General features: G+C 42.4%; 1 protein-coding gene across 5 annotated transcripts in view; it reads left to right on the plus strand.

Annotated features, from left to right (window-relative positions):
• The first annotated feature begins 632 nt into the window (after nt 1-632).
• LOC110487447 (platelet endothelial aggregation receptor 1) overlaps nt 633-13246 on the plus strand; it is a 42679-nt gene continuing 30065 nt past the window's right edge. The window contains exons 1-3 of one of the 5 annotated variants that reach the window (XM_090197033.1): nt 639-884; nt 4388-4577; nt 6336-6402. The gene's annotated coding sequence lies outside the window, so the exon portion shown is untranslated. Of the gene's footprint in view, nt 885-4387; nt 4578-6335; nt 6403-6766; nt 6926-13246 lie in introns of those variants that run through there. The other 4 variants (XM_090197030.1, XM_090197036.1, XM_090197025.1 and 1 more) reach the window with 4 other exon arrangements.

Consider the following 13246-nt stretch of genomic DNA (forward strand, 5'->3'; position numbering starts at 1 on the left):
AAGAGGAAAAAAAGGTATAATGTGCAGTGTGCATATTGTCATTTTTCAACAGGAGTACATTTACATGACTAAACCTTTCCGACACCAGGCCTACTATGTTGAATTATTGGTTCTGTACAGTGGTGAAAAATTATTTAAGGATGCCTTCATCAAACACTGCGTCTACATGATGTCACTGATGCACTCGGTCTGTCCTCCATATGAGCCAGTCGTAGCAAACTGATGTTCTGTCTACCTAGCATGCAATGAGTTATTTAGTTTCCCATCGAGTATTCATTGCCGATTGGTCCTTACTTACAATCTGAACCACAAATTCTTGATCATATCTCCTCATCCACTTCTTCAGATCTTAAAACTAGGCTACAGTAATGAATAGCGATCATGTATGACAAATAATTGAATAAAACTCCAATGTGCACTTTGACGTGATCACCTACTGTATTAGTTCAATCCCACTGAAAATGTACTAACCATATACTTTAGGCCTTCAACAAGATAATAAATCAATTTGCCAATTTCGTTTTTGTTTATTGTGAAAAGTCTAATTGCAATCAAATGTTTACTATTCTATACTTGCATCTCTCTTTCTCTTTCTCTTTCTCTCTCTCTCTCTCTCTCTTCTCTCGTTCTTCTTTCCTGTCACAGTTTTTCAATTCGCTACTTGTCTCTCCTCCTCTCAATCCACAATCTGCGACGACAGACCCTCCCCCGATGGATGCGGCTGAAACCAATGCACTGAAGTTGTGAAGTTATGCTACTGCTCTTTCTTCACTGACTTCATCTGGAACTCATTTTTCACCGCTGGAAATTTGTTATAATATCTTGAGGTAGCCTACTTTGAGATCGCAAATACAGTGGATTAACAACAAATGCTTTTCACCCAGGTGAGTACAGAAAACAAATGCGTTTAGAAAACAAACGATAACGTCTATATTGTATAACCAAGATTATGATTATGCCTGATCATTTGCAGATTATTCAAACTATAGCGGTCATATTTAGATCTGTATGATTTTTTAAAATTCTCTCCCATACTGCTGTCTTGCTCTTTTCACTGAAGTACCGCACATACAGTAAGTACATCCTGACATGCCTGCTTATTACCATGTATATTAGTAGATAGAAAATAACACGTGAATACTGAACATTTGTATTTGGAGTGCCGATTTTGTGAGTATTTCTTGTCATTAATGTTTGCTATATCCTCAGTCTTCATAACTAAACCGGGTCAATTCATATTTTGTTAAAAGGATTAGCCTATAGTCTTGATATGCAAAGCATGATCTGACTATCATAGAGTGCCATCTTAATGGGTATTGTTTGATCAGGCTTGCAGTTGATTGGTTTAGGGTTCAAGTTGTTTCAAAGAGGGTGCCACTTTTCATTTTATTAAGTGCCTCTGGGGTATTCCGAGATCTTAATTGACCTTGAGGCCTATGTTGTGGCAAGGCAAGAGTCATGATTAATGGCAGTGAAACGTGGAGATGAGGTGGTTGTCACTTCTCGCAGTGTGCGACACATTGTGACACAGCCTGAGTGACTGAGTCAACTTTCAACTCTTCCATGTGTAGTCTGTCAAGTTGGAAACATACCAAATAGGACAATCATAGGGCAACGAAACGTGGAGATGGATCTGGCGGATCTGTCTCACCCAGTGGCTTTCATATCTATGTGGAGCACATTTCCTCGTTGGATGACACATATAAAGTTGAAGTCGTAAGTTTACATACACTTAGGTTGGAGTCATTAAAACTCGTTTTTCAACCACTCCACACATTTCTTGTTTGCAAACTATAGTTTTGGCAAGTTGGTTAGGACATCTACTTTGTGCATGACACAAGTAATGTTTCCAACAATTGTTTACAGACAGATTATTTAGCTTATAATTCACTGAATTACAATTCCAGTGGGTCAGAAGTTTACATACACTAAGTTGACTGTGACTTTAAACAGCTTGGAAAATTCCAGAAAAAGATGTCATGGTTTTAGAAGTTTCTAATAGGCTAATTGACATCATTTGAGTCTATTGGAGGCGTACCTGTGGATGTATTTCAAGGCCTACCTTCAAACTCAGTGCCTCTTTGCTTGACATCAAAGGAAAATCAAAAGAAATCGGCCAAGACCTTAAACCTCCACAAGTCTGGTTCATCCTTGGGAGCAATTTCCAAATGCCTGAAGGCACCACATTCATCTGTACAAACAATAGTACACAAGTATAAACACCATGGGACCACGCGGACGTCATACAGCTCAGGAAGGAGACGCGTTCTGTCTCCTAGAGATGAACGTACTTTGGTGCGAAATCCCAGAACAACAGAAAAGGACCTTGTGAAGATTCTGGAGGAAACGGGTACAAAAGTATCTATATCCACAGTAAAACGAGTCCTATATTGACATAACCTGAAAAGCCGCTCAGCAAGGAAGAAGCCACTGCTCCAAAACAGCCATAAAAAAGCCAGACTACGGTTTGCAACAGCACATGGGGACAAATAACATACTTTTTGGAGAAATGTCCTTTGGTCTGATGAAATAAAAATATAGCTGTTTGGCCATAATGACCATCATTATGTTTGGAGGAAAAAGGGGGAGGCCTGCAAGCTGAAGAACACCATCCCAACCGTGAAGCACGGGGGTGGCAGCATCATGTTGTGGGGGTGCTTTGCTCTATTTTGTGATGCACTTCACAAAATAGATGGCATTATGAGGAGGAAAAATTATGTGGATATATTGAAGCAACATCTAAAGACATCAGTCAGGAAGTTAAAGCTTGGTTGCAAATGGGTCTTCCAAATGGACAATGACCCCAAGCAAATTTGAAAGCATAGTTGTGTCAAAATGGCTTAAGGACAACAAAGTCAAGGTATTGGAGTGGCAATCACAAAGACCTGACCTCAATCCTCTAGAAAATTTGTGGGCAGACCTGAAAAAGCATGTGCGAGCAAGGAGGCTTACAAACCTGACTCAGTTACACCAGCTCTGTCAGGAGGAATGGGCCAATATTCACCCAACTTATTGAGGGAAGCTTGTGGAAGACTACCCAAAACATTTGACCCAAGTTAAACAAGTTAAAGGCAATGCTACCAAATACTAATTGAGTGTGTGTAAATTTCTGACCAACTGGGAATGTGTTGAAAGAAATAAAAGCTGAAATAAATCATTCTCTCTACTATTATTCTGACATTTCACATGATTAAAATAAGTGGTGATCCTAACTGACCTAAGACAGGGAATTTTTACTTGGATTAAATGTCAGGAATTGTGGAAAAACTGTGTTTAAATGTAATTGGCTAAGGTGTATGTAAACTTCCGACTTCAACTGTACTCTTTGTATGGCTATTTCTTATTGCTATAAAGCTAAGCTATATGTGTTTGTTTTTCACCCAGCTTTACCTTAGGACTGCGAACTGGCCTAAAATCCTCCAGTGTAGTACCCAAAGAGATCTTGTGAATGGAGGCTCTTGGGAGAACCTGGCGCTGATGCACATAGAAACACTTTAACACTCAACACCTGGAAAGGAAAGATAGGATATGTGATTTACACAGTAAGCCGCTGCCACCTGGATCTGACAGCACCTAAACTCCCATCTACTGCGGTCTTTAAGACAGCTCACCAAAATCCTCAGGAAAACACATTGATATTTGTCTGTAGTATGCTGACCTCTTTACAAAAGTAGATACCCACTGGGCACAGACGTCAATTCAACATCTATTCCACGTTGGTTCAATACCATTTAATTGACACTTTATTTGTTTATTTTTACATTTTTAATTTCACCTTTATTTAACCAGGTAGGCTAGTTGAGAACAAGTTCTCATTTACAACTGCGACCTGGCCAAGATAAAGCATAGCAGTGTGAACAGACAACAACACAGAGTTACACATGGAGTAAACAATAAACAAGTCAATAACACAGTAGAAAGAAAAAAGGAGTCTATATACATTGTGTGCAAAAGGCATGAGGAGGTAGGCGAATAATTACAATTTTGCAGATTAACACTGGAGTGATAAACGATCAGATGGTCATGTGCAGGTAGAGATACTGGTGTGCAAAAGAGCAGAAAAGTAAATAAATATAAACAGTATGGGGATGAGGTAGGTAAATTGGGTGGGCTATTTACCGATGGACTATGTACAGCTGCAGCGATCGGTTAGCTGCTCAGATAGCAGATGTTTGACGTGGAAACATAATTAATTCAACCAGCGTGTGCCCAGTGGATAAATCGAGATTCCGTGTGGATTTTTCTGTCTGATGTCCATACATACTGCTCTGCATATTTACAGTACACCTCTTGGATACGTGTCTGTTTGTCTACAGACTGTTACTGCCATCAGTCAGTACTGTATGAAGATTTGGTGATCTCTTTTCTGTCTGTGGTCTAACTACAGATTCCTCTCTTCAATCAAACAGCTGGAGTTTCTCCATTGCTCTCCTCAGACTGGCCTTCTATGACCATCTGTTTCTCCATCCAAGAGGTGAAGTATGGAGGTCTGGTGAGCCATCGGATATGTTTTGATTTGGGATGACACTGGCCAGACACACCAGAGCCGAGGTAGAAATAGGACGAGTAGAGATGAGGTAGTTACAGTATATTTACTTCACGTTAATTTGATCTTCCAAATGGCACAAACCCTCTGTTTATAAAGGTTTATTGTAACGCCACAGAGTACACTGGGTCTCTATGTGTTTTCTTTTGAAAGCTAGGGCTTTTCATGAAAGGTTTATACCAGGCCACACACCATTTGTGTGTTGTTATTGAGTTGAGATTGTAGTTGTGGATCCTTGCTTGTTTTTTATCCAAACATGTCACTTTATGGACTCAAAACATTGTTTATATAGAAGGTGGATTAATGGTTGTACTGTACAGAAGGCCTGGGAGGTTCTTACGAGGTTTTTTGACATCGTAGTCTGGCAGATTTAATGTTGTCAAATCTACACAGCAAACTCCCAGTTGATTCATAAACCTCCCAAGGATTTCTTTCCCTGCCAAAGTGATTGTCAATATTAAAATTAGTACTCGACTTGATTTGATGATTGGTCAATCTTGTCTTTTCAGTCTTTTGTGCAGATAAATCATCGTAATGGAAAACAGCAAAAGAAGGTGACAGAGATGTAATATTCCTACGACATGATTGTATAAGTCTCTCAACTCCATATGCTCTGCAGCCGTGCAGATCATTTGGAGCAGATACGACTGCAGCCATGCGAGACGTGGTTTTGGACCGGTTTTGCTGTGGAACATGGACAGTTACTATAGGCTCTGGCTCAAATAAACTTTCATAAAGAACAGTTGGATAGAGGATCGGGGGGGAGGGGACTGGAAAGGGCTAATGGAGTGACCACAGAGTACTTGTACTGTGGTGAGTGTCTTTGAAGCTGCTTGTGTTGTTGGTTGGTTGGGTGGGTGGGTGATGTTGGGTAGGGAGGGTGGTTTTGTGGAGGGGGTGGTGGAGACGTGTAATTAAGATTTGGGGGCCTGTTCTGGTGCCTCTCATTTCATGCGGTGTCTATAGAGGAAGGCTGTAGCAAACAGAAACCTGAGCTGTAGAGGGAGGAAATGTATCCCCTTTAACGTCTCATTGCTTTCTCAGGCCGTCTTGAGAAAATGGTTGTGCTTTTTCCACTCTTTGTTTCTTTCAGCAGCTGGTGTGAGGTCATTTATGTAAATGAAGCAAGAGCCATTTATTTTCTCAACTGTTGGATAAGATGTCATATTTATAATATAATGTGAATTCTGAATGCTAAAATAAAGAACTGTTATGTCATGCTTGGCACCCCAGTGACATGAATTGGTAGAGCCCCACTTGATGTTTTTCCCAGTTCCTGACCTACAGCCAACCCAGTCGTCCACCAGCTGTGTGGAGCAGTGACTCCATGGCTCTCCATCATGCATTTTATGAGATCCCCTCCACTCACAAACATTTCCATTATTCAGGTCAGGTAATAAAAGGGAGAGTTAGTCACAGAGAAATGCAGAATGAGAGAGTATCCCTCGTCAACATCACCATTATTCAAAACAACAGACTATGTTAGCATCCCAATGGATTTGCTCTTGGAAATTCTGGGTACAGCAATGCCAGTATTGGTATGATGGTGTTGGTAGTTTTTGTTTTACTCGTAAGAATCCCTCCTCAGTTGTGTTTACTTGTCAAAGGAAGGGAAGGTTGGGATGCAGACCTGGGTTTAGAGGCAAGATGTTTCCTATCTGCTTCCTATTGTTTGTCCTAGTTCTGTCTCACAGCGATGAGCGAGGGAAAGAGCTATGAGAATGTGGACTTGTGGGGGTTTGGGAGACTGGGGATGTTTTAACTTTGTTTTCTTTTTGCACCCTGGCAGATAAACAGAGCAGAACAAACAAACTATTTGCGTGAAGAGACAGCTTGGCCCCTGTGTTTTATAAGAGGTGAGCGAACACATGAGTTAGTAGAGTCCATATTGAGCCATCTTTTTTTAAATGGTAGAATGACCTATATGATCAAGATGACCCCATTTAAAGGATGCTTTTGAAGTAGTGCTGAAGGAAAGGAAGAAGCAGTAACACTTACTTTTACAGTGTGTTAACTACAAGGAAATTACTTGGTACCTACTCACAGCTATAGCCATTTATAGTTATTAGTTGTTAGGCTACCATTAGTGCATGCTGCATTTCCACTTCAACTTATTATTATTATTTTTTACATAAGTTCAGATCTCTACTGATTAGTTCCCACTTTGCACACAGAAAAATAAAGTGTTACATTTGTTTGCCGTGTCCTTGATTGGCTAAGATCATACCCAAAGAGGAAGGGATGCTCCTGGCCCCTCTTCTTCCTTGCCTGCCCCCCGCGTTATTTGCCCAGGACGTCCTTTGTGGTGGCGGTGGTGTGCATCTGGCCCTTGTTTCCAGGTCGCCCCCTGCCTTCCTGTTCTGTCGAGCAGACCTGCAGGTGTGACACAAAGCATTTTGTTTTACCATATGATTACATTTTGCATGCATAATGACCACATGGCTGTATTTTCCTCTTATTCTTTGCTGAATGTATCGCTTTTATGTTTTGGAGCCAAAGTGAAAAAAAGTAATGCTGCCACCTATAGGTCTCGAAATAGGTTACAGCACCACAGCTGTGAAAAGCATAGTCGCAAAGACAAAGGATAGGAACATTTCTAAGGGTTCACCTTCAGGGTAGCACACGTGGCTCAAGTTCTAAAGTGACAAAATACAAAAATGAGTTTGGTCTTTACTTCCAAATGCTCAGAACGAGGGATATATTTTGGTTCTGTGAAGAAGAAGCTGCGATAAAAGGATCACATTAATAAGGAGCAGATTTCCTCCTCGTCCTCCAAAGGCAGTGCACCGAAGGCCAGAGGCAGGCCAGTAAATCTATTGGGTTTAAATGAGAGGAATTTACTGGCCCAGACTGAACTTCCTGGAAAAACAGAGAGGTAGTAGAGATAGAGAAAGAAAGAGACAAGTACCTTATGATATGCATCCCACTCTTAGTTCTTTCCCTGGTTACTGTCCCATTGAATTATATTTGCTAGCATGTCACAGTACCTTTCTGATGTGCAGTCATTCAGCCATAATGCAGACAGAGGGACGAGTCTGTAGATGCACATCTGCCTGCATGTGTTTAGGTCTATGTCTCTTCATGCATTATGCATAATGGCCTAACCACATACCCTGCAGGCTTTTTACATTTAGGGGGTACATGAGGTAAATAAATGCCCAGATGGGACACCATTATTACTCCCCAAACAGGAAATGATGCCCAGCTAAAGAAGATGAAAAACAACAACAGCAACAGAGAAAAGATATACCAACAGCTACCCAAATGGGTTCCAGCTCGCGCCTGTCTCACTGACTGCAAATAAACTGGCCAGCTAGTTACATTAGAAGTGTTGTCTTAATCGAAAGCAGATGCTGCGTGGTCATAGTCTGTTATCTTTAATTGCTCTCAGTTTCATGGAACTGTGAAGTTTAAAAAAAATGTGAAGGCCCAGTGCAGTCAAACGTCTGTTTTGTATCATATTGTACAAGAGCTGATGAAACGAACAATGTAAAAGTATGAACAAATGTGATCAGTGGTTGAAAATACAATATACACAGGACCTTGTAATTAGCAGGTTTGCATGGGAGGGAGTTTCGGCTTTCCATGGCGACATGGGGTAAATTGGTTAATAGACTAATAACAAAGAGAGTTCTAAACCTCTCTGCCAATGACAGCTAGTTTTCAGTTTTCCCCTTCCCACTCAGAGCATTCCCAGACAGTCCTAGCAAATGTTTTGCTTGAGAGATTTTTTTTGTTGTTGCTTAAATACAATTTTGCCCATTTGAATAGAAATCTATTACAGTAAGGTACTTAATTGTTACCAATAAATTATTTAATATTGATAGAAAACGGCTTCATTAGGCCTTTAAAGCTAAATGCCCATGGCATGAAATGTGTGGTGCTTGAACCATGTGTTATTGAAGAGGACACTGAATCAGATACTCAACCATGGGATTCCGAAGGATCAGTGAATGTTACACTAAATGTGGAAAATCTTTATTTATTCCTTGGGATGTCTTTAGTTTTTCTAAAGATCTGCATTGCACCGAAACGTATATATTAGGAATTACAATGCCTGTATTGTAGAAATACTTAAACTAAGGTATACTGTAACATCCAAATCTGTGTTACTGTACCTATCAGGGCCGCTGTGAGTCCTGTTGAGACCATGGTTCCGTTTGCTTTAGTGTTAGCCAAGGCAGAGGGGGGTTGCTACCACACCTTGCCACTGGAGAGGGGACTGCAGCAAACATCTGGGACTTGTAGTATGAAATCTGCATGAGATTCAACCAAGGGAAAGGGGATAGTGGATAGAGATGGAAAGTGTGCGTGCACACACTTGTTGTGAGGGAGGGCATGTGAGGCCATCCATGAAGTCACTGTTGGTCTCTGTGTGTGCACATCTGTGTTTATGTGGATGTTTGATGCAAGGTTTCTTTGATGGCCAGGCAAGTTTTGCTGTCCACATCAGTTCAACATTTCCTTTTGTTAAAGTACATTATGCTTGGCTGTTTTCCTTAGTGAGAAAATACAGAACAAAACATTATTGGAATACTGTACCAGTGCTGCTCTACGGCCAACAATTAATTGGGTATTGATTGACAGACCGCAAAATTGAGGAAGTAGGAGAGGCAGAGAGTGTTTTTGAATATGCCACCTCCAGTGTAGTAAATCCAGATGTGCACAGTTTCAGACTACGGTGTGGTCATAAAACAGGCATGACTTTTATAGACTTGGGTGATAAGGAGGAGAATTGATTTCGTAACAGGACTTCTATGGTCCTCAAACATCATTTGATGGCAATTTGCAATACTCCAGAATGTTATGATGAGTGATCAGATGAATTTAAATTAATTGCAAAGTCCCTCTTTGCCATGCAAATGAACTGAATCCCCCAAAAACATTTCCACTGCATTTCAGCCCTGCCACAAAAGGACCAGCTGACATCATGTCAGTGATTCTCTCGTGTTGACGAGGACAAGGCTGGAGATCACTCTGTCATGCTGATTGAGTTCGAATAACAGACTGGAAGCTTCAAAAGGAGGGTGGTGCTTGGAATCATTGTTCTTCCTCTGTCAAACATGGTTACCTGCAAGGAAACACGTGCCGTCATCATTGCTTTGCGCAAAAAGAGCTTCACAGACAAGGATATTGATGCCAATAAGATTGCACCTAAATCAACCATTTATCGGATCATCAAGAACTTCAAGGAGAGAGGTTTAAGTTGTTGTGAAAAAGGCTTCAGGGCGCCCAAGAAAGTCCAGCAAGCGCCAGGACTGTCCCCTAAAGTTGATTCAGCTGCGGGATCGGGGCACCACCAGTACAGAACTTGCTCAGGAATGGCAGCAGGCAGGTGTGAGTGCATCTGCACACACAGTTAGGCAAAGACTTTTGGAGGATGGCCTGGTGTCAAGAAGGGAAGCAAAGAAGCCACTTCTCTCCAGGAAAAACATCAGGGACAGACTGATATTCTGCAAAAGGTACAGGGATTGGACTGCTGAGGACTGGGGTAAAGTCATTTTCTCAGTCCTGTGTCATGCCAGCAGTAAAGCATCCTGAGACCATTCATGTGTGGGGTTGCTTTTCAGCCAAGGGAGTGGGCTCACTCACAATTTTGCCTAAGGACACAGCCATGAATAAAGAGGTCTTGAAAAGAAGGGTCAACACTGCATATACAGTGCCTTGCGAAAGTATTCGCCCCCTTGAACTTTGCGACCTTTTGCCACATTTCAGGCTTCAAACATAAAGATATAAAACTGTATTTTTTTGTGAAGAATCAACAACAAGTGGGACACAATCATGAAGTGGAACGACATTTATTGGATATTTCAAACTTTTTTAACAAATCAAAAACTGAAAAATTGGGCGTGCAAAATTATTCAGCCCCTTTACTTTCAGTGCAGCAAACTCTCTCCAGAAGTTCAGTGAGGATCTCTGAATGATCCAATGTTGACCTAAATGACTAATGATGATAAATACAATCCACCTGTGTGTAATCAAGTCTCTGTATAAATGCACCTGCACTGTGATAGTCTCAGAGGTCCGTTAAAAGCGCAGAGAGCATCATGAAGAACAAGGAACACACCAGGCAGGTCCGAGATACTGTTGTGAAGAAGTTTAAAGCCGGATTTGGATACAAAAAGATTTCCCAAGCTTTAAACATCCCAAGGAGCACTGTGCAAGCGATAATATTGAAATGGAAGGAGTATCAGACCACTGCAAATCTACCAAGACCTGGCCGTCCCTCTAAACTTTCAGCTCATACAAGGAGAAGACTGATCAGAGATGCAGCCAAGAGGCCCATGATCACTCTGGATGAACTGCAGAGATCTACAGCTGAGGTGGGAGACTCTGTCCATAGGACAACAATCAGTCGTATATTGCACAAATCTGGCCTTTATGGAAGAGTGGCAAGAAGAAAGCCATTTCTTAAAGATATCCATAAAATGTGTCGTTTAAAGTTTGCCACAAGCCACCTGGGAGACACACCAAACATGTGGAAGAAGGTGCTCTGGTCAGATGAAACCAAAATTGAACTTTTTGGCAACAATGCAAAACGTTATGTTTGGCGTAAAAGCAACACAGCTGAACACACCATCCCCACTGTCAAACATGGTGGTGGCAGCATCATGGTTTGGGCCTGCTTTTCTTCAGCAGGGACAGGGAAGATGGTTAAAATTGATGGGAAGATGGATGAAGCCAAATACAGGACCATTCTGAAAGAAAACCTGATGGAGTCCGCAAAAGACCTGAGACTGGTACGGAGATTTGTCTTCCAACAAGACAATGATCCAAAACATAAAGCAAAATCTACAATGGAATGGTTCAAAAATAAACATATCCAGGTGTTAGAATGGCCAAGTCAAAGTCCAGACCTGAATCCAATCGAGAATCTGTGGAAAGAACTGAAAACTGCTGTTCACAAATGCTCTCCATCCAACCTCACTGCGCTCGAGCTGTTTTGCAAGGAGGAATGGGAAAAAAATTCAGTCTCTCGATGTGCAAAACTGATAGAGACATACCCCAAGCGACTTACAGCTGTAATCGCAGCAAAAGGTGGCGCTACAAAGTATTAACTTAAGGGGGCTGAATAATTTTGCACGCCCAATTTTTCAGTTTTTGATTTGTTAAAAAAGTTTGAAATATCCAATAAATGTCGTTCCACTTCATGATTGTGTCCCACTTGTTGTTGATTCTTCACAAAAACATACCGTTTTATATCTTTATGTTTGAAGCCTGAAATGTGGCAAAAGGTCGCAAAGTTCAAGGGGGCCGAATACTTTCGCAAGGCACTGTATTGCATCAACTTCATGTAATTGTCAATAAAAGCCTTTGACACTTAAGAAATGCTTGTAATTATACTTCAGTATTCCATAGTAACATCTGACAAATATATCTAAAGACACTGAAGCAGCAAACTTTGTGAAAATGTATATTTGTGTTACGGTGCGTGAATGAGGACCCAAAAGCGAATTAACTTAAACAGAGCTTCTTTAATTACCAAACATAGGTAGGCTCAGACGGACCGGCAGATTCCGACAGGACAAGACAAGGTTACAGCAAACATGACGACAGTCTGGTTCAGGCATGAAACACAACAAACAAGAATCCGACAAAGACAGGAACAAAAACAGAGAGAGATATAGGGGACTAATCAGAGGGAAAAAGGGAACAGGTGGGAAAAGGGGTGACGAGGTGGTTAGGAGGAGACAAGGCACAGCTGGGGGAAAGAGGGGGAGAAAAGGTAACCTAACAACGACCAGCAGAGGGAGACAGGGTGAAGGGAAAGGACAGAGACAAGACACAACATGACAGTACATGACAGTACCCCCCCACTCACCGAGCGCCTCCTGGCGCACTCGAGGAGGAAACCTGGCGGCAACGGAGGAAATCCTCGATCAGCGCACGGTCCAGCACGTCCCGAGAGGGAACCCAACTCCTCTCCTCAGGACCGTACCCCTCCCAATCTACGAGGTACTGGTGACCACGGCCCCGAGGACGCATGTCCAAAATTCTACGGACCCTGTAGATGGGTGCGCCCTCGACAAGGATGGGGGGGGGGGGGGGAAGACGAGCGGGGGCGCGAAGGACGGGCTTGATGCAGGAGACATGGAAGACCGGGTGGACGCGACGAAGGTATCGCGGAAGAAGAAGTCGAACTGCGACAGGATTAATGACCCGAGAAATACGGAACGGACCAATGAACCGCGGGGTCAACTTGCGAGAAGCCGTCTTAAGGGGAAGGTTCTGAGTGGAGAGCCAAACTCTCTGACCGCGACAATATCTAGGACTCTTAGTTCTACGCTTATTAGCAGCCCTCACAGTCTGCGTCCTATAACGGCAAAGTGCAGACCTGACCCTCTTCCAGGTGCGCTCGCAACGTTGGACAAAAGCCTGAGCGGAGGGGACGCTGGACTCGGCGAACTGAGATGAGAACAGCGGAGGCTGGTACCCGAGGCTACTCTGAAAAGGAGATAGCCCGGTCGCAGACGAAGGAAGCGAGTTGTGGGCGTATTCTGCCCAGGGGAGCTGTTCTGACCAAGACGCAGGGTTGCGAAAAGAAAGACTGCGTAAGATGCGACCAATAGTCTGATTGGCCCGTTCTGCTTGACCGTTAGACTGGGGGTGAAAGCCGGAAGAGAGACTGACGGAAGCCCCAATCAAACGGCAAAACTCCCTCCAAAATTGAGACGTGAATTGCGGACCTCTGTCCGAAAC

The sequence above is a fragment of the Oncorhynchus mykiss genome, chromosome 2 (assembly GCF_057628025.1).
Source record: "Oncorhynchus mykiss isolate SJ-2025 chromosome 2, ASM5762802v1, whole genome shotgun sequence".
Lineage (NCBI taxonomy): Eukaryota > Metazoa > Chordata > Actinopteri > Salmoniformes > Salmonidae > Oncorhynchus > Oncorhynchus mykiss.